This window comes from Salmo trutta, chromosome 19 (assembly GCF_901001165.1).
Source record: "Salmo trutta chromosome 19, fSalTru1.1, whole genome shotgun sequence".
Lineage (NCBI taxonomy): Eukaryota > Metazoa > Chordata > Actinopteri > Salmoniformes > Salmonidae > Salmo > Salmo trutta.
In genome coordinates, this window is record NC_042975.1 from 6,672,985 (window position 1) to 6,694,221 (window position 21,237).

The following is a 21,237-nucleotide window of genomic DNA, read 5'->3' on the forward strand; positions in this document are numbered from 1 at the left end:
AAAAAATAAAGGGAACACTTAAACAACACAATGTAACTCCAAGTCAATCACACTTCTGTGAAATCAAACTGTCCACTTAGGAAGCAACACTGATTGACAAAAAATTTCACATGCTGTTGTGCAAATGGAATAGACAACAGGTGGAAATTATAGGCAATTAGCAAGACACCCCCAAAAAAGGAGTGGTTCTGCAGGTGGTAACCACAGACCACTTCTCAGTTCCTATGCTTCCTGGTTGATGTTTTGGTCACTTTTGAATGCTGGCGGTGCTTTCACTCTAGTGGTAGCATGAGACGGAGTCTACAACCCACACAAGTGGCTCAGGTAGTGCAGCTCATCCAGGATGGCACATCAATGCGAGCTGTGGCAAGAAGGTTTGCTGTGTCTGTCAGCGTAGTGTCCAGAGCATGGAGGCGCTACCAGGAGACAGGCCAGTACATCAGGAGACGTGGAGGAGGCCGTAGGAGGGCAACAACCCAGCAGCAGGACCGCTACCTCCGCCTTTGTGCAAGGAGGAGCAGGAAGAGCACTGCCAGAGCCATGCAAAATTACCTCCAGCAGGCCACAAATGTGCATGTGTCTGCTCAAACGGTCAGAAACAGACTCCATGAAGGTGGTATGAGGGCCCGACGTCCACAGGTGGGGGTTGTGCTTACAGCCCAACACCGTGCAGGACGTTTGGCATTTGCCAGAGAACACCAAGATTGGCAAATTCACCACTGGCGCCCTGTGCTCTTCACAGATGAAAGCAGGTTCACACTGAGCACATGTGAAAGACGTGACAGTCTGGAGACGCCGTGGAGAACATTCTGCTGCTTGCAACATCCTCCAGCATGACCGGTTTGGCGGTGGGTCAGTCATGGTGTGGGGTGGCATTTCTTTGGGGGGCCGCACAGCCCTCCATGTGCTCGCCAGAGGTAGCCTGACTGCCATTAGGTACCGAGATGAGATCCTCAGACCCCTTGTGAGCCCATATGCTGGTGCGGTTGGCCCTGGGTTCCTCCTAATGCAAGACAATGCTAGACCTCATGTGGCTGGAGTGTGTCAGTAGTTCCTGCAAGAGGAAGGCATTGATGCTATGGACTGGCCCACCCGTTCCCCAGACCTGAATCCAATTAAGCACATCTGAGATATCATGTCTCGCTCCATCCACCAACGCCACGTTGCACCACAGACTGTCCAGGAGTTGGCGGATGCTTTAGTCCAGGTCTGGGAGGAGATCCCTCAGGAGACCATCCGCCACCTCATCAGGAGCATGCCCAGGCATTGTAGGGAGGTCATACAGGCACAGTGGAGGCCACACCACACTACTGAGCCTCATTTTGACTTGTTTTAAGGACATTACATCAAAGTTGGATCAGCCTGTAGTGTGGTTTTCCACTTTAATTTTGAGTGTGACTCCAAATCCAGACCTCCATGTGTTGATAAATTGGATTTCCATTGACTATTTTTGTGTGATTTCGTTGTCAGCACATTCAACTATGTAAAGATAAAAGTATTTAATAAGATTATTTCATTCATTCAGACCTAGGATGTGTTATTTTAGTGTTCCCTTTATTTTTTTGAGCTGTGTAGTATAATAATATAGGGACTCCAGAGTGGCGCAGCGTCTAAGACATGAGGTGTCACTACAGACCCGGGTTCGATCCCAGACTGTGTCATAACCGGCTGTGACTGGGAGTCCCAAAGGGCGGCGCACATTTGGCCCCGCATCATCCGGGTTAGGTCAGGGTTTGGCCGCGGGGGGGGGGGGGGGGGGGGGTTACTTGGCTCATCACGCTCTTGTGGTGGGCCGGACGCCTGCAGGCTGACTTCGGTCATCAGTTGAGCGATGTTTCCTCTGACACATTGGTTAAGAAGGCGGATCATGTTTCGGAGGACGAACGAATTGACCTTCGCCTCTCCCGAGCCCATTGGGGAGTTGCAAGATCGTAATTGGATATCACGAAATTGGGGAGGAAATGAGGGTAAATAATAAAATAAAAAATGTAATAACTTAGAATATTTACATACAGGTTCTGTTTTCCTTGATCATACATTTTAAGAGTCTGTCCTGAAAATCAATTCTTTAAATGTATATACAGTACCACTCAAAAGTTTGGACACACCTACTCATTCAAGGGTTTTTCTTGATTTTGACTATTTTCTACATTGTACAATAATAGAAAATACATCAAACCATGAAATAACACATATGGAATCATGTAGTAACCAAAAAAAAATGTTTTGTTAAACAAATCAAAATACATTTTATATTTGAGATTCTTCAAAGTAGCCACCCTATGCCTTGATGACAGCTTTGCACACTCTTGGCATTCTCTCAACCAGCTTCACATGGAATGCTTTTCCAACAACAAACAGGAATTCCCACATATGCTGAGCACTTGTTGGCTGCTTTTCCTTCACTCTGCGGTCCAACTCATCCCAAACCATCTCAATTGGGTTGAGGTTGGGTGATTGTGGAGGCCAGGTCATCTGATGCAGCACTCCATCCCTCTCCTTCTTGGTCAAATAGCCCTTACACAGCCTGGAGGTGTGTTGGGTCATTGTCCTGTTAAAAAACAAATGCTAGTCCCTCTAAGCCCAAACCAGATGGGATGGCGAATGACTGCAGAATGCTGTAGTAGCCATGCTGGTTAAGTATGCCTTGAATTCTAACCAAATCACTGACAGTTTCATCAGCAAAGCACCCCCACACCATCACACCTCCTCCTCCACGCTTCACGGTGGGAACCACAAATGCGGAGATCATCCGTTCACCTACTCTGCGTCTCACAAAGACACGCCGGTTCCTTATCTCTAATCCATCTATCCCTTTCCTTGTCCTCTTCTCCATCCTCTGCTCATCTCCCTGGACTAGGCTCCTCTCCCTGGACTAGGCTCCTCTCATCTCCCTGGACTAGGCTTCTCTCATCTCCCTGGACTAGGCTCCTCTCCCTGGACTAGGCCCTCCTCCCCTGACTAGGCTCCTCTCATCTCCCTGGACTAGGCTTCTCTCATCTCCCTGGACTAGGATCCTCTCATCTCCCTGGACTAGGCTCCTCTCATCTCCCTGGACTAGGCTCCTCTCATCTCCCTGGACTAGGCTCCTCTCATCTCCCTGGACTAGGCTCCTCTCATCTCCCTGGACTAGGCTCCTCTCATCTCCCTGGACTAGGCTTCTCTCATCTCCCTGGACTAGGATCCTCTCCCTGGACTAGGCTCCTCTCATCTCCCTGGACTAGGCTCCTCTCATCTCCCTGGACTAGGCTCCTCTCATCTCCCTGGACTAGGCTTCTCTCATCTCCCTGGACTAGGCTCCTCTCATCTCCTGGACTAGGATCCTCTCCTGGACTAGGCTCCTCTATCCCTGGACTAGGCTCCTCTCATCTCCTGGATCTAGGCTTCCTCTCATCTCCCTGGACTCGGCTACCTCTCATCCTTCTCCTGGACTACGGTCCCTCTCATCTACCTTGGACACTAGGCTCCTCTCATCTCCCTGGACTAGGGCTCCTCTCATCTCCCTGGACTAGGGCTTCCTCTCATATCCCCTGGAACTAGGTTCACTCATCCTCCCTGGGCTTCATCATCTCCATGGACTAGGGCTTCTCTCATCTCCCTGGACTAGGCTCCTCTCATCTCCCTGGACTAGGATCCTCTCCCCTGCACTAGGCTCCTCTCATTCCTCCCTGGACTAGGCTTCCTCTCATCTCCCTGGGACTAGGCTCCTCTCATCTCCCTGGGACTAGGGCTCCTCTCACTCTCCCTGGACTTAGGCTCCACTCATCTTCCCTGGACTATGGCTCCTCTCATCTCCCCTGGACTAGGCTCCTCTCCATCTAGCCCTGGACTAGGCTCCTCTCATCTCCCTGGAACTAGGCTCCTCTCATCTCCCTGGACTAGGCCTCCTCTCATTCTGCCCTGGACTAGGCTCCTCTCATCTCCCTGGACTAGGCTCCTCTCATCTCCCTGGACTAGGCTCCTCTCATCTCCCTGGACTAGGCTCCTCTCATCTCCCTGGACTAGGCTCCACTCATCTCCCTGGACTAGGCTCCTCTCATCTCCCTGGACTAGGCTTCTCTCATCTCCCTGGACTAGGATCCTCTCATCTCCCTGGACTAGGCTCCTCTCATCTCCCTGGACTAGGTTATTTCTCTCTCCCTTTTTTCATCTCTCTCTCTCTCTCTCTGCCTCTCTTTCTCTCTCTCTCTCTCTCTCTCTCTGCCTCTCTCTCTCTGCCTCTCTGCCTCTTTCTCTCTCTCTCTCTCTCTCTCTCTCTCTCTCTCTCTCTCTATCTCTCGCTCTCTCTCTGCCTCTCTTCTCTCTCTCTCTCTCTCTCTCTCTCTCTCTCTCTCTCTCTGCCTCTCTCTCTCTCTCTCTGCCTCTCTTTCTCTCTGTCTTTCCTTCTCTCTCATCCTAGGGTTCATGCTCCACAACTTTTTGTGGTGGTGGGGCCCAGAGAAGAGAGGTGGACTCCACTGTTTCTACCTCCCTAATGGAAAAGGGCAGTGGGCATGAAATCCCCCCTGACACCAGTCTCTCATAAACCCACCAGAGGATCGGCTGCTGTACTGTTGGGTTAACGGATGGAGGAGACAGAGGTAGAATACTGATCAGACGGTGGACAGATGGACAGATGGACAGATAAACACCTGATTGCTAAAACTGCTTCTCTCCTTCTCATCCCTCTCTATAGCAGGTGGATGTTTATAGTCTTGTCCTGGAGGCAGAGCTGAGCGATTTCCGCTACATGGGCCAGATGCAAAGTCCAAATTGGCTATATTGTAAAAATTCATGAAAACTAAAAATGTTTTATTTTGTCTTAATTTAAGGTTAGGCATTAGGGTTGGCAGTGTGGTTAGGGTTAAGGTTAGGGTTAGGCATTAGGGTTGGCTCTCTCTCTCTCTCTCTCTCTGTCTCTCTCTTCCCTCACTCTCTATCTATCTCCTCTCTCTCTCTCTCTCTGTCTCTCTCTTCCCTCACTCTCTTCTCTTTCTCTCTACCTATCTCCTCTCACTCTCTTCTCTCTCTCTCACTTTCTCTCTCTCTCTCTCCATCTCTCTCTTCCCTCACTCTCTATCTATCTCCTCTCACTCTCTTCTCTCTCCATCTCTCTCTTCCCTCACTCTCTATCTATCTCCTCTCACTCTCTTCTCTCTCTCTCACTTTCTCTCTCTCTCTCTCCATCTCTCTCTTCCCTCACTCTCTATCTATCTCCTCTCACTTTCTTCTCTCTCTCTCACTTTCTCTCATTCTCTATCTCCTCTCACTCTTATCTCTCTCTCTTCTCTCTCTCTCTGTCTCTCTCTGTCTCTCTCTGTCTCTTTCTCTCTACCTATCTCCTCTCACTCTCTTCTCTCTCTCTCACTTTCTCTCTCTCTCTCTCCATCTCTCTCTTCCCTCACTCTCTATCTATCTCCTCTCACTCTCTTCTCTCTCCATCTCTCTCTTCCCTCACTCTCTATCTATCTCCTCTCACTCTCTTCTCTCTCTCTCACTTTCTCTCTCTCTCTCTCCATCTCTCTCTTCCCTCACTCTCTATCTATCTCCTCTCACTTTCTTCTCTCTCTCTCACTTTCTCTCATTCTCTATCTCCTCTCACTCTTATCTCTCTCTCTTCTCTCTCTCTCTGTCTCTCTCTGTCTCTCTCTGTCTCTCCCTCTGCCTACCATCCATGCAGTCCTTGTTAAAGCTCAGAGCTCCTGACGGACAGCTCCCATTGTGTAGTGGATCAGGACACAAAGGGCTGGGCGAGCTGAGAGGCCAATCAAAACCACTGTGTTATTAACCAGGCCTGGAGGATAGATGCTACAGGCTGGGCTCAGAACGCCTGTGACCCAGGGCCAGCCATCTCCACTGGGCTGGAAAAGGTCATGTGGCCCCCTCCACCACGCTCTTCCCCGTTTTGCCACTCTGAAAGAAGGTCACCTGGAGAACATGGCCGCCAGGCTGCCCTTTCCTTCAACCTCATTTCCCCTGGCCGTGTGCTTCAGCAGCCAGCGGAGTAGACAGGGAAGCAGTCAGCACCTCCTAAGATTAATAAGCTAGCTACAGTAGCATCTCTTTTTCTTCAGTTTTTCCTTCTCTTCTCCATCTCTCCCTTTCCTTCTCTTCTCCATCTCTCCCTTTCCATGTATCTCTTCTCCATCTCTCCCTTTCCCCTCTTTATTCTTTCTCCCTCTCTTACTGTACCTCCCGTCTCCCTCTCTTACTGTACCTCCCGTCTCCCTCTCTTACTGTACCTCCCGTCTCCCTCTCTTACTGTACCTCCCGTCTCCCTCTCTTACTGTACCTCCCGTCTCCCTCTCTTACTGTACCTCCCGTCTCCCTCTCTTACTGTACCTCCCGTCTCCCTCTCTTACTGTACCTCCCGTCTCCCTCTCTTACTGTACCTCCCGTCTCCCTCTCTTACTGTACCTCCCGTCTCCCTCTCTACTCTCTCTCTTTCTCTCTCTCTCCTCTCTTGGAGCATTGACTCAGGCAGCTGCATTCAGAAATGAAGCATCACTTATTGCAGTAACGGACCTTATTTACTGATGCAGTCGTGAGCTCATAGTCTCTGTAGGAACCAAACAAGCATATTAAACAGCAAATAGAATGACTGTGGAACATCATAAAAGACTGACAACCTAAACACTGCTGATGCTAGGAGAAGGGATAAAACCCCATGAAAAAATCTAACAGGCCTATCCTCCTATCCTGTCTTGCTGAGAAAGCAGATCTTCAAATCACACCCCTTAAAAGTGAAAAGATCCACAAAAGGGTTTAACAAAAGCATTGAGAATCTCACAAAGCCAAGCGAATGCCCCATCTTCAGTCTCTGCGGGCTGATTCTTTTATATCGCATTGGTAACATAACCAGGCTCCAGTGTTAATATAACCAGGATCTGGTGGTAACATAACCAGGATCTGGAAGTAACATGACCAGAATCTGGAGGTAACGTAACCAGGATTTGGTAGTTATATAACCAGGATTTGGTAGTAATATAACCAGGATTTGGTAGTAATATAACCAGGATCTGGAGGTAATATAACCAGGATCTGGAGGTAATATAACCAGGATCTGGAGGTAACATAACCAGGATCTGGAGGTAATATAACCAGGATCTGGAGGTAATATAACCAGGATCTGGAGGTAAAATAACCAGGATCTGGTAGTAATATAACCAGGATCTGGAGGTAATATAACCAGGATTTGGTAGTTATATAACCAGGATCTGGAGGTAATATAACCAGGATCTGGAGGTAATATAACCAGGATCTGGTAGTAATATAACCAGGATTTGGAAGTTATATAACCAGGATCTGGAGGTAATATAACCAGGATCTGGAGGTTATATAACCATGATCTGGAGGTAATATAACCAGGATCCTGAGGTAATATAACCAGGATCTGGAGGTAATATAACCAGGATCTGGTAGTAATATAACCAGGATCTGGAGGTAATATAACCAGGATCTGGAGGTAATATAACCAGGATCTGGTAGTAATATAACCAGGATCTGGAGGTAATATAACCAGGATCTGGTAGTAATATAACCAGGATCTGGAGGTAATATAACCAGGATCTGGTAGTAATATAACCAGGATTTGGAGGTAATATAACCAGGATCCTGAGGTAATATAACCAGGATCTGGAGGTAATATAACCAGGATCTGGAGGTAATATAACCAGGATCCTGAGGTAATATAACCAGGATCTGGAGGTAATATAACCAGGATCTGGAAGTAACATAAAGCAATTTTTCTTGCAGTTCTATACATTTTGCCATGTCTAACATGTTTTCATGTGGACAAATGCTCTGACTTCAATACAATAACAATACTAAAACGGCTCCCTTCATCTCTGTCTTCCCTCTCTGTGGGTGTGTTTATGTGTGTGTGTGTGTGTGTGTGTGTGTGTGTCGTTACGCCCCGTGACTAAGAGAGGCCGCAGCGCTAGCCTCAGAGGAGCACAGCAACGTAAATTGGGCTCTCGCCTCCTACTGCCACCCACGCTACTCCCTGCCTGTCCCCTCAAACCACCTACCGTTTTCCAATTCTCTATAAGTGTGTGTGTGTGTGTGTGTGTGTGTGTGTGTGTGTGTGTGTACCTATTTCCAATAAGGAGCAATGAAGCCAAACATTCCCTGTTAAAGAGAGAGAAGCAGCCAGGGACGAGAAGCAACATTCACAGCATTGTTCAGGCTTTCTCCGGTTTCTCTGCCAGTTCCTCTGTCTGTTTCTCTGTCTGTTTCTCTGTCTGTTTCTCTGTCTGTTTCTCTGTCTGTTTCTCTGTCTGTTCCTCTGTCTGTTTCTCTGTCTGTTTCTCTGCCTGTTTCTCTGCCTGTTTCTCTGTCTGTTTCTCTGCCTGTTTCTCTGCTTGTTTCTCTGCCTGTTCTGCCTGTTCCTCTGCCTGTTCTGTCTGTTTCTCTGCCTGTTCTGTCTGTTTCTCTGTCTGTTCCTCTGTCTGTTTCTCTGCCTGTTTCTCTGCCTGTTTCTCTGTCTGTTCCTCTGTCTGTTTCTCTGTCTGTTTCTCTGTCTGTTTCTCTGTCTGTTTCTCTGTCTGTTTCTCTGTCTGTTTCTCTGCCTGTTTCTCTGTCTGTTTCTCTGCCTGTTTCTCTGCCTGTTTCTCTGTCTGTTCCTCTGCCTGTTCTGTCTGTTCCTCTGCCTGTTCTGCCTGTTCCTCTGCCTGTTTCTCTGCCTGTTTCTCTGCCTGTTTCTCTGCCTGTTTCTCTGCCTGTTTCTCTGCCTGTTTCTCTGTCTGTTTCTCTGCCTGTTTCTCTGTCTGTTTCTCTGCCTGTTTCTCTGTCTGTTTCTCTGTCTGTTCCTCTGTCTGTTTCTCTGCCTGTTTTTCTGTCTGTTTCTCTGCCTGTTTCTCTCTGTTTCTCTGCCTGTTTCTCTGTCTGTTTCTCTGTCTGTTTCTCTGCCTGTTTCTCTGCCTGTTTTTCTGTCTGTTTCTCTGTCTGTTTCTCTGCCTGTTTCTCTGCCTGTTTCTCTGCCTGTTTCTCTGCTTGTTTCTCTGCTTGTTTCTCTGCCTGTTTCTCTGTCTGTTTCTCTGTCTGTTTCTCTGCCTGTTTCTCTGCCTGTTTCTCTGCCTGTTTCTCTGTCTGTTTCTCTGCCTGTTTCTCTGCCTGTTTCTCTGTCTGTTTCTCTGTCTGTTCTCTGCCTGTTTCTCTGCCTGTTTCTCTGCCTGTTCTGCCTGTTCCTCTGTCTGTTTCTCTGCCTGTTCTGCCTGTTTCTCTGCCTGTTTTTCTCTCTGTTTCTCTGCCTGTTCTGTCTGTTTCTCTGCCTGTTTCTCTGCCTGCTTCTCTGCCTGCTTCTCTGCCTGTTTCTCTGTCTGTTTCTCTGCCTGTTTCTCTGCCTGTTCTGCCTGTTTCTCTGCCTGTTTCTCTGCTTGTTTCTCTGTCTGTTTCTCTGCCTGTTCTGCCTGTTTCTCTGCCTGTTTCTCTGCCTGTTTTTCTGTCTGTTTCTCTGCCTGTTTCTCTGCCTGTTTTTCTGTCTGTTTCTCTGCCCCAACATGGTATCATTGCTATGCATCACATTGTGAAGTCTGTGCAAAAAGATGTCTCTTCTCTTGGAGAGAGCTGAGACTTATACACAGCTGAATCATAATGCCATTACTTGTACAGTAGAGCTGTTTATGACGGGCAACTTTGATGGGGTTGGGGGCCACCAAAAAAACGAAACTCATCACGAGGGGCCGCAGGGGCTCGTGGGTCTGTGTACCCACATTCATACACCCCCCCCCCCCCCCCCCCCCAACTCCTGACAGAGAAGAGAAAAACAATAGATTTAAAGATAATTTCCAGCAAATCGACATATTTTGCCATGGGGCATAGAGAAAATGTTGGCATTTTCTCTTTCTCTCTCTAAGGCGCATGGCGTGTTTGAAGGAGTTGATGAGAGTGGGATGTCTAACGGGTTCTCCAGACACTCCAGTGTGTGAATAGAGCAGTGTGTGTGTGTGTGTGCGTTGGGTTGTTGAGTTTAGCAGCAGCTGTTCACATCCTGTAAGTCACCATGCTTCTGTCAGCTTCTCCATCCTCCCACACACAGGCTGGTGGGAGGAGCTATAAGGGGGACGGGCTCCTTGGAAAGGCTGGAACGGGATTCATGGATCGGAGTCAAACGTGGTGTCCCATATGTTTGATGTGTTTCATTCTATTCCATTCCAGCCTTTACAAGGAGCCCGTCTTCCTATAGCTCCTCCCACCAGCCTTCTCTGACATGCACACACACACACACACACACACACACACACACACACACACACACACACACACACACACACACACTCAAACCAGCCTGATCACTAGAAATAGACACGATTTCGGACGTTTGTAAAGGTCCTGAGAACGTCGATAAATGCCTTGCTAAGGCTCACAGAAAAAAAAGAAACCATTCTTGTGATGCTGGTAGAGCACTGCTCAGACCACCGAGCCTCCACAGTTCACAACGCTCTAGCAAGACATGAGGACACTTCCCCAAACCATAACCTGAACCTTCACCTCTCAGAATTAATACCTAAACTATTAGCCTTTCAGTTATTTCTGTTTTAACCCAGTAACCACACAGAGTTAACCCTGTAACCACACAGAGTTAACCCTGTAACCACACAGAGTTAACCCTGTAACCACACAGAATTAACCCTGTAACCACACAGAATTAACCCTGTAACCACGCAGAATTAACCCTGTAACCACGCAGAATTAACCCTGTAACCATGCAGAATTAACCCTGTAACCACACAGAATTAACCCTGTAACCATGCAGAATTAACCCTGTAACCATGCAGAATTAACCCTGTAACCATGCAGAATTAACCCTGTAACCATGCAGAATTAACCCTGTAACCATGCAGAATTAACCCTGTAACCACGCAGAATTAACCCTGTAACCACGCAGAATTAACCCTGTAACCATGCAGAATTAACCCTGTAACCACACAGAATTAACCCTGTAACCACGCAGAATTAACCCTGTAACCATGCAGAATTAACCCTGTAACCATGCAGAATTAACCCTGTAACCATGCAGAATTAACCCTGTAACCATGCAGAATTAACCCTGTAACCACGCAGAATTAACCCTGTAACCACGCAGAATTAACCCTGTAACCATGCAGAATTAACCCTGTAACCACACAGAATTAACCCTGTAACCACGCAGAATGAACCCTGTAACCACGCAGAATGAACCCTGTAACCACGCAGAATGAACCCTGTAACCACACAGAATTAACCCTGTAACCACGCAGAATGAACCCTGTAACCATGCAGAATTAACCCTGTAACCATGCAGAATGAACCCTGTAACCACGCAGAATTAACCCTGTAACCATGCAGAATTAACCCTGTAACCCAAGCCAGGAGAGGAGAGCCATCATCTGTTCTTTACTTTGTGAGCTCTGGAACCGGACACTCCTCTCCTCTAAGGTACAGAGACTCTCTGAGGGGAGGTGTCTGTTTGTCAACCATCTTTTCAAAGTGGTTGACAAAGTCGTCCGCAGTGGGGAAGGAGGGAGGGGAAGGATTAAGGAGGGAGGAGAAAGTGAAGAAGTGTTTGCTAGGGTTGGAGGCAGAAGCTTGACATTTTGAGTGATAGAAAGCCCCTCTCTCATCCCCTCCCCTTCCAACCCCTCTCCTCATCTCCTCTCCTCCCCTCCACCTCCTTCCCTCCCCCTCCTCTCCTCTCCTCCCCTCCACCTCCTTCCCTCCCCCTCCTCATCTCCTCTCCTCCCCTCCACCTCCTTCCCTCCCCCTCCTCTCCTCTCCTCATCTCCTCTCCTCCCCTCCACCTCCCTCCCCCTCCTCTCCTCTCCTTCCCTCCCCCTCCTTCCCTCCCCCTCCTCTCCTCTCCTCTCCTCATCTCCTCCCCTCCCACTGAGAGAGAAGGAACTAAGGGAATGGACTAGGGGCAAGAAATTGAACTGAAATGGAACAACTCCTCCCTTTCTGTCCCCCTCTCTCATCTTCTTTCCTGTCCTTTCTTCCTGTCCTCTTTCACTTTCGCGCTCTCTCTCTCCTTCCACCTCCTTCCCTCCCCTTCCTCTCCTCTCCTCCCCCTCCTCATCTCCCTCTCTCTCTCCTTCCACCTCCTTCCCTCCCCTTCCTCTCCTCCCCCTCCTCCTCTCCTCCCCCTGCTCATCTCCCTCTCTCCTCTTCACCTGGTTACTGTGGGGAAAACTTCAAAGCAGCTCTGAAGTCAGTGGGAAAGAAGAGACAAGAAGAGACAAGAAGAGACAAAGGGAATCTCTAGAGGACACACTCACACACACTCACACACACTACTTTTGACCAGAGCCCTACTTTTGAGCAAGGCCCATTGGGTTCTGGTCAAAAGTAGTGCACTATGTAAGGAACAAGGTGCTAAAGTAGTGCACTACATAGGGAATAGGGTCTAAGGTTATGCATTATGTAGGGAATAGGGAGCTAAAGTAGTGCACTATGTAGGGAATAGGGTGATAAAGTAGTGCACTATGTAGGGAATAGGGCGCCATACAGATGTTTTCGTTGAGAGAAATCAGATGAGACTTTATTATTGAAGTGAACACAGTGTAGAAGACGCCTGTTAGTCCTGTAGAAGAGTTTGTTTATAAAGGAAATGTTTATAATTCATAACAAATGATGAATTACAACGCTACTATTTAAATGAGTAATATAGATCTGAGGAAATCATTGAATGAATAAATCAGTCAAAAAATAAATGTGTCTTGTTGAATTGATTATCTGTGATCAAAGGATATGTAAAACAGTGCTTGTTCTTGATGTAAAGGAATATCTAGATCACATGCTGTAATGCTGACCTCCTCTCACATACGTCAGGTAGCTAACACGAGCACACGCACGCACACACGCACGCACGCACACACACGCACAACACACACACGCACGCACGCACGCACTCACACGCACACACACGCACGCACACACACACACACGCACGCACGCACACGCACGCACACACACACACACGCACACACACGCACACGCACGCACGCACGCACACGCACACGCACGCACACGCACGTTTGTTTTACTATCCTTGTGGGGACCAAACAATTGATTCCCATTCAAAATCCTACTTTCCCCAACACTAAACCAAACCTTTACTCCTAACCATAACTGTAACCCCAAGGACTTCTGATCCCTCACGAGGATAGTAAAACCCGCCAAAAAACTAAACAAACACAGACACACTACTCAAGGCCAATCGGAGAAATCACAACATAAAACTGACAACACCAATACAAACAGATGCCAGTTAGAAAATGAAATGAAGAGAACAGCAGCTTATCTCAAAGCCTCTACCAGTTCAGTAGTGAGTAATATAATGGCTCATGGGTCTGGATTCACAAGCCCTCTTCAGTAGCATCCGCTTTGGAGGCTGAAGGCTAAAGGGTAACTAACGTACACACACACACACACACACAAAAATAACTCTTCGAAACAGTACCAGATAGGGTTTCTTAGGCTGGTAACCGTAGCGGAACTTTTTTGGTACTATACTGTATAGAAACATGTCCATAAGGTTTTAAATGGTGCTATAAAATAAAGGTTCCACTATGTGGCTATATAGAACACTTTATTATGGTTCTTCATAGAACCTTTATGGAGAATGGTTCTATAAAGAACCATTAAATAAAGGTTCCACTATGTGGCTATATAGAACACTTTATTATGGTTCTTCATAGAACCTTTATGGAGAATGGTTCTATAAAGAACCATTAAATAAAGGTTCCACTATGTGGCTATATAGAACACTTTATTATGGTTCTTCATAGAACCTTTATGGAGAATGGTTCTATAAAGAACCATTAAATAAAGGTTCCACTATGTGGCTATATAGAACACTTTATTATGGTTCTTCATAGAACCTTTATGGAGAATGGTTCTATAAAGAACCATTAAATAAAGGTTCCACTATGTGGCTATATAGAACACTTTATTATGGTTCTTCATAGAACCTTTATGGAGAATGGTTCTATAAAGAACCATTAAAAAAAGGTTCCACTATGTGGCTATATAGAACACTTTGTTATGGTTCTTTATAGAACCTTTATGGAGAATGGTTCTATAAAGAACCATTTAAAAAAGGTTCCACTATGTGGCTATATAGAACACTTTATTATGGTTCTTTATAGAACCTTTATGGAGAATGGTTCTATAAAGAACCATTAAATAAAGGTTCCACTATGTGGCTATATAGAACACTTTATTATGGTTCTTCATAGAACCTTTATGGAGAATGGTTCTATAAAGAACCATTAAATAAAGGTTCCACTATGTGGCTATATAGAACACTTTATTATGGTTCTTCATAGAACCTTTATGGAGAATGGTTCTATAAAGAACCATTAAATAAAGGTTCCACTATGTGGCTATATAGAACACTTTATTATGGTTCTTCATAGAACCTTTATGGAGAATGGTTCTATAAAGAACCATTAAATAAAGGTTCCACTATGTGGCTATATAGAACACTTTATTATGGTTCTTTATAGAACCTTTATGGAGAATGGTTCTATAAAGAACCATTAAATAAAGGTTCCACTATGTGGCTATATAGAACACTTTATTATGGTTCTTCATAGAACCTTTATGGAGAATGGTTCTATAAAGAACCATTAAATAAAGGTTCCACTATGTGGCTATATAGAACACTTTATTATGGTTCTTCATAGAACCTTTATGGAGAATGGTTCTATAAAGAACCATTAAAAAAAGGTTCCACTATGTGGCTATATAGAACACTTTATTATGGTTCTTTATAGAACCTTTATGGAGAATGGTTCTATAAAGAACCATTTAAAAAAGGTTCCACTATGTGGCTATATAGAACACTTTATTATGGTTCTTTATAGAACCTTTATGGAGAATGGTTCTATAAAGAACCATTCACAATCTGAAAGGTTCTTTGTAGATCCTTTTGGAGAACCATACAGGTTCTTTTTTATTCTGGTCAGCCATATTACAGTATGTTGTTAAAATGTCATAGGTTTTATTATTGTGTTAATTGACAAGTTGAATCTACCTCTGGAACAGCTGGGGGTCCACGAGGAGAGAATTGAGAACCACTGACTGATTTAGTCAACTGTTATCAATTGTCACAAGGCCATACGTGAGTCTTTCACAAGTCACCATCACTGGCCGTAGTCTGATACAAAACGTAAAGGCATAATGCAACACATTACATCGACCGGAATGACATTCTCACTCAAAGTTTCACAAAAAGAGCTGTACGCAAATCACACCTCAAAATATTCAAATGAGCCGACCTCCCCTACATTTTAATTATCACCAAAAGAGAGAAGAAGAAAAAAACGTTTGTGAAATGTAAAGAACCGTTGATGAGCTCACTGGGTTCTATGGGTCATTATGGTTGCAGAACCCTTCCCATAGAACCCTTGAGGAATCCACTATTTATTTTGATTTGTTTAGGCAGAGGGAGTCTTGAATGCAGGGGAAGTATACATTCTCCCATCTATGAGGAACAGTCCATTGGGTCCAGGACTGAGCTACTCCAGACAGATAGTAGGCTTACACACAGATGCACACAGATGCACACAGATGCACACAGATGCACACAGATGCACACAGATGCACACAGATACACACAGATACGTGAGCCAGATGACATCAACTCTCTCTCCTCTCCTCTCTCTTTCTCCTCGCACTATCTCTCTTTTTTTCTCTCACTCACCCACACACATGCATGTGTGTGGGTGTGTGTTTGTGTGTGTGTGCTTGGAGGGTGATAGGTTGAAATATGGATGGGAACAGAGGCATTTTAATTTGGCCACCAGCACAGTGTGTGAAGTCCCTGGGCATACAGTATGGGGCTGACAGACAGGGGAGACTGGGGGCTTGTCTTTCTGTAATATTTCATATTAACTAACCCAACTGGAAGACTGGAAGGTGCTAACTGCACTCGTATGTCTACTGAAAATGCTATACAATACAGATTGAAATCCTTTACACCATTAGAACTAGTAAATAAAGCCCTTAAAAGTACAGATCTGAAGGAGACTTCCTGGATCCCACAATATGTGATGGTCACAGTAATGCCCTCTTCTGAAGGAGACTTCCTGGATCACACTACATGTGATGGTCACAGTAATGCCCTCTTCTGAAGGAGACTTCCTGGATCACACTACATGTGATGGTCACAGTAATGCCCTCTTCTGAAGGAGACTTCCTGGATCACACTACATGTGATGGTCACAGTAATGCCCTCTTCTGAAGGAGACTTCCTGGATCAAACAATATGTGATGGTCACAGTAATGCCCTCTTCTGAAGGAGACTTCCTGGATCACACTACATGTGATGGTCACAGTAATGCCCTCTTCTGAAGGAGACTTCCTGGATCACACTACATGTGAAGGTCACAGTAATGCCCTCTTCTGAAGGAGACTTCCTGGATCCCACAACATGTGATGGTCACAGTAATGCCCTCTTCTGAAGGAGACTTCCTGGATCACACTACATGTGATCCACACAAATACACATGCACACACACATCCACACAACCCAGCCCACCCCGGTGCTGGCTGGTGGTTTAAGAGGAATGAAGGGGAACAGTTTCTGGCTTTGTTCTCCCTGCTGCTCAGCGATAAGAACATCATTTGGAAGGAATCGCTGTCTTTGATATAGGGAGAACTAGCCCTGCCACCCATTGTGCTCTAACATTTACTGTTTGGATTTAAAAACACGCTGATCTGCGTAGGGAGAGGTGTTTAGGGCCGTTTCGAGACGGGAAGAAGGAGAGAGAGGGGACGGAGAGAGAGAGAGAGAGAGAGAGATATTTATATATATATATATATAGAGAGAGAGAGAGAGAGAGAGAGAGAGAGAGAGAGAGATAGAGAGCGATATAGAGAGAGAGATATAGATATATATATATATGAGAGAGAGAGAAAGAGAGAGAGAGAGAGAGAGAGAGAGAGAGAGAGAGGAGAGAGAGGAGAGAGAGAGAGAGAGAGAGAGAGAGAGAGAGAGAGAGGAGAGAGAAGAGAGAGAGAGAGAGAGAGAGAGAGAGATAGAGAGAGAGATGTAGCAGACAGTAGGTCTCTATTGTCCAGACTACAGACTTCAACCACGTTTCTTTCTTAGTCACCTTGTGTTCTGCTAGCAGCTAGCTTCATATTAATACACACTGATCTAATCCCTCCATCAGACTCTTAGTCTGGACTGGACTAGTCTGGACTAGTCTGGACTGGACTAGCTGGCTGACTAGCTGGCTGACTAGCTGGCTGACTAGCTGGCTGACTAGCTGGCTGCATAAGGGTGGCTAAGGTGAGAGCTCTAACTACATGTACATATTACCTCAATTACATCGACTAACCGGTGCCCCCGCACATTGACTCTGTACCGGTAGCCCCTGTATATAGCCTCCACATTGACTCTGTACCGGTACCCCCTGTATATAGCCTCCACATTGACTCTGTACCGGTACCCCCTGTATATAGCCTCCACATTGACTCTGTACCGGTACCCCCCTGTATATAGCCTCCACATTGACTCTGTACCGGTACCCCCTGTATATAGCCTCCACATTGACTCTGTACCGGTACCCCCTGTATATAGCCTCCACATTGACTCTGTACCGTACCCCCCTGTATATAGCCTCCACATTGACTCTGTACCGGTACCCCCTGTATATAGCCTCCACATTGACTCTGTACCGGTAACCCCTGTATATAGCCTCCACATTGACTCTGTACCGGTACCCCCTGTATATAGCCTCCACATTGACTCTGTACCGGTACCCCTGTATATAGCCTCCACATTGACTCTGTACCGGTACCCCCTGTATATAGCCTCCACATTGACTCTTGTACCGGTACCCCCTGTATATAGCCTCCACATTGACTCTGTACCGGTACCCCCTGTATATAGCCTCCACATTGACTCTGTACCGGTACCCCCTGTATATAGCCTCCACATTGACTCTGTACCGGTACCCCCTGTATATAGCCTCCACATTGACTCTGTACCGGTACCCCCTGTATATAGCCTCCACATTGACTCTGTACCGGTACCCCCTGTATATAGCCTCCACATTGACTCTGTACCGGTACCCCCTGTATATAGCCTCCACATTGACTCTGTACCAGTACCCCCTGTATATAGCCTCCACATTGACTCTGTACCAGGTACCCCCTGTATATAGCCTCCACATTGACTCTGTACCGGTACCCCCTGTATATAGCTCCACATTGACTCTGTACCGGTACCCCCTGTATATAGCCTCCACATTGACTCTGTACCGGTACCCCCAGTATATAGCCTCCACATTGACTCTGTACGGTACCCCCTGTATATAGCCTCCACATTGACTCTGTACCAGTACCCCCTGTATATAGCCTCCACATTGACTCTGTACCGGTACCCCCTGTATATAGCCTCCACATTGACTCTGTACCAGTACCCCTGTATATAGCCTCCCCATTGACTCTGTACCGGTACCCCCTGTATATAGCCTCCACATTGACTCTGTACCGGTACCCCTGTATATAGCCTCCACATTGACTCTGTACCGGTAACCCCTGTATATAGCCTCCACATTGACTCTGTACCGGTACCCCCTGTATATAGCCTCCACATTGACTCTGTACCGGTACCCCCTGTATATAGCCTCCACATTGACTCTGTACCGGTACCCCCTGTATATAGCCTCCACATTGACTCTGTACCGGTACCCCCTGTATATAGCCTCCACATTGACTCTGTACCAGTACCCCCTGTATATAGCCTCCACATTGACTCTGTACCGGTACCCCCTGTATATAGCCTCCACATTGACTCTGTACCGGTACCCCCTGTATATAGCCTCCACATTGACTCTGTACCGGTACCCCCTGTATATAGCCTCCACATTGACTCTGTACCGGTACCCCCTGTATATAGCCTCCACATTGACTCTGTACCAGTACCCCCTGTATATAGCCTCCACATTGACTCTGTACCAGTACCCCCTGTATATAGCCTCCACATTGACTCTGTACCGGTACCCCCTGTATATAGCCTCCACATTGACTCTGTACCGGTACCCCCTGTATATAGCCTCCACATTGACTCTGTACCGGTACCGCCTGTATATAGCCTCCACATTGACTCTGTACCGGTACCCCCTGTATATAGCCTCCACATTGACTCTGTACCAGTACCCCCTGTATATAGCCTCCACATTGACTCTGTACCGGTACCCCCTGTATATAGCCTCCACATTGACTCTGTACCAGTACCCCTGTATATAGCCTCCCCATTGACTCTGTACCGGTACCCCCTGTATATAGCCTCCACATTGACTCTGTACCGGTACCCCCTGTATATAGCCTCCACATTGACTCTGTACCGGTACCCCCCTGTATATAGCCTCCACATTGACTCTGTACCGGTAACCCCTGTATATAGCCTCCACATTGACTCTGTACCGGTAACCCCTGTATATAGCCTCCACATTGACTCTGTACCGGTAACCCCTGTATATAGCCTCCACATTGACTCTGCACCGGTACCCCCTGTATATAGCCTCCACATTGACTCTGTACCGGTACCCCCTGTATATAGCCTCCACATTGACTCTGTACCAGTACCCCCTGTATATAGCCTCCACATTGACTCTGTACCGGTACCCCATGTATATAGCCTCCACATTGACTCTGTACCGGTAACCCCTGTATATAGCCTCCACATTGACTCTGTACCGGTAACCCCTGTATATAGCCTTGCTACTGTTATTTTATTGTTGCTCCTTAATTATTTGTTATATTTATTTCATGTATATTTTTTCTTCTTAAAACTGCATTGTTAGTTAAGGGCATTTAAGGGCAAGAAAAGCATTTCACTGTAACATGTGACAAATAAAATTTGATTTGATTTTGAACACTCACAGTAACATTGGATGACACTTATCAGGACACACTTAACACAACAACTAACTGCAAACACCATGTGACAACCAACTGTTACACCGTATGACAACCAATTTACAGTAAGACAACCAATTTACAGTAAGACAACCAATTTACAGTATGTCAACCAATTTACAGTATGACAAGCAATTTACAGTATGTCAACCAATTTACAGTACGACAACCAATTCAGCGTATGACAAGCAATTTACAGTAAGGCAACCAATTAACAGTATGACAACCAATTTACAGTAAGGCAACCAATTAACAGTATGACAACCAATTTACAGTACGACAACCAATTCAGAGTATGACAACCAATTTACAGTAAGGCAACCAATTAACAGTATGACAAGCAATTTACAGTAAGGCAACCAATTAACAGTATGACAACCAATTTACAGTACGACAACCAATTCAGAGTATGACAAGCAATTTACAGTAAGGCAACCAATTAACAGTATGACAACCAATTTACAGTATGACAACCAATTTACAGTATGACAAGCAATTTACAGTAAGGCAACCAATTAACAGTATGACAACCAATTTACAGTATGACAACCAATTTACAGTACGACAACCAATTCAGAGTATGACAAGCAATTTACAGTAAGGTAACCAATTAACAGTATGACAACCAATTTACAGTATGACAACCAATTTACAGTATGACAAGCAATTTACAGTATGACAAGCAATTTACAGTATGACAACCAATTCAGAGTATGACAAGCAATTTACAGTAAGGCAACCAATTAACAGTATGACAACCAATTTACAGTATGACAACCAATTTACAGTATGACAACCAATTCAGAGTATGACAAGCAATTTACAGTAAGGCAACCAATTAACAGTATGACAACCAATTTACAGTAGGACAACCAATTTACAGTATGCCAATAAACAATAACACCATATGACAACCAACGTCTTCTGTACAACCAGTTCCTCAGCCAAAAAAACACGGCAAAGTTGTGTCCAGCAATAATGCTTAGGATGACACCAACTCTCTGCCTGTCTTTCAATGCTTGCCATGTGTATGCTATATTTACCTCCATGCAGAACTATGTCAGACCCACAGCTAAACCAGTGTAAATTGCATCTGGAGCCATAGGGAAATGGGAGCAATTTACCCATTGAGTTGAGAGTAGCCTACTGAACTGATGTGGATTCCTGTATTCAAGGACGCCGGTCAATTTCATTCTGTATACTGTACCGTTATCATTTATGTCGGGGGAAATCAAGGACATTCATCACTCAGTCAGGATTCATCATATAAAATGTCAAATTGTGTATGATTTCAATAATGGCTCAGGGAAGGTAGTCATGAATAGGACGATTATTATAAAACAT

General features: G+C 45.8%; 1 protein-coding gene across 1 annotated transcript in view; it reads right to left on the reverse strand.

Annotated features, from left to right (window-relative positions):
- The window catches only part of srrm3 (serine/arginine repetitive matrix 3), a gene marked incomplete in the record, with an annotated part of 158,853 nt that overhangs the window by 136,877 nt on the left and 739 nt on the right, over window positions 1–21,237 (reverse strand).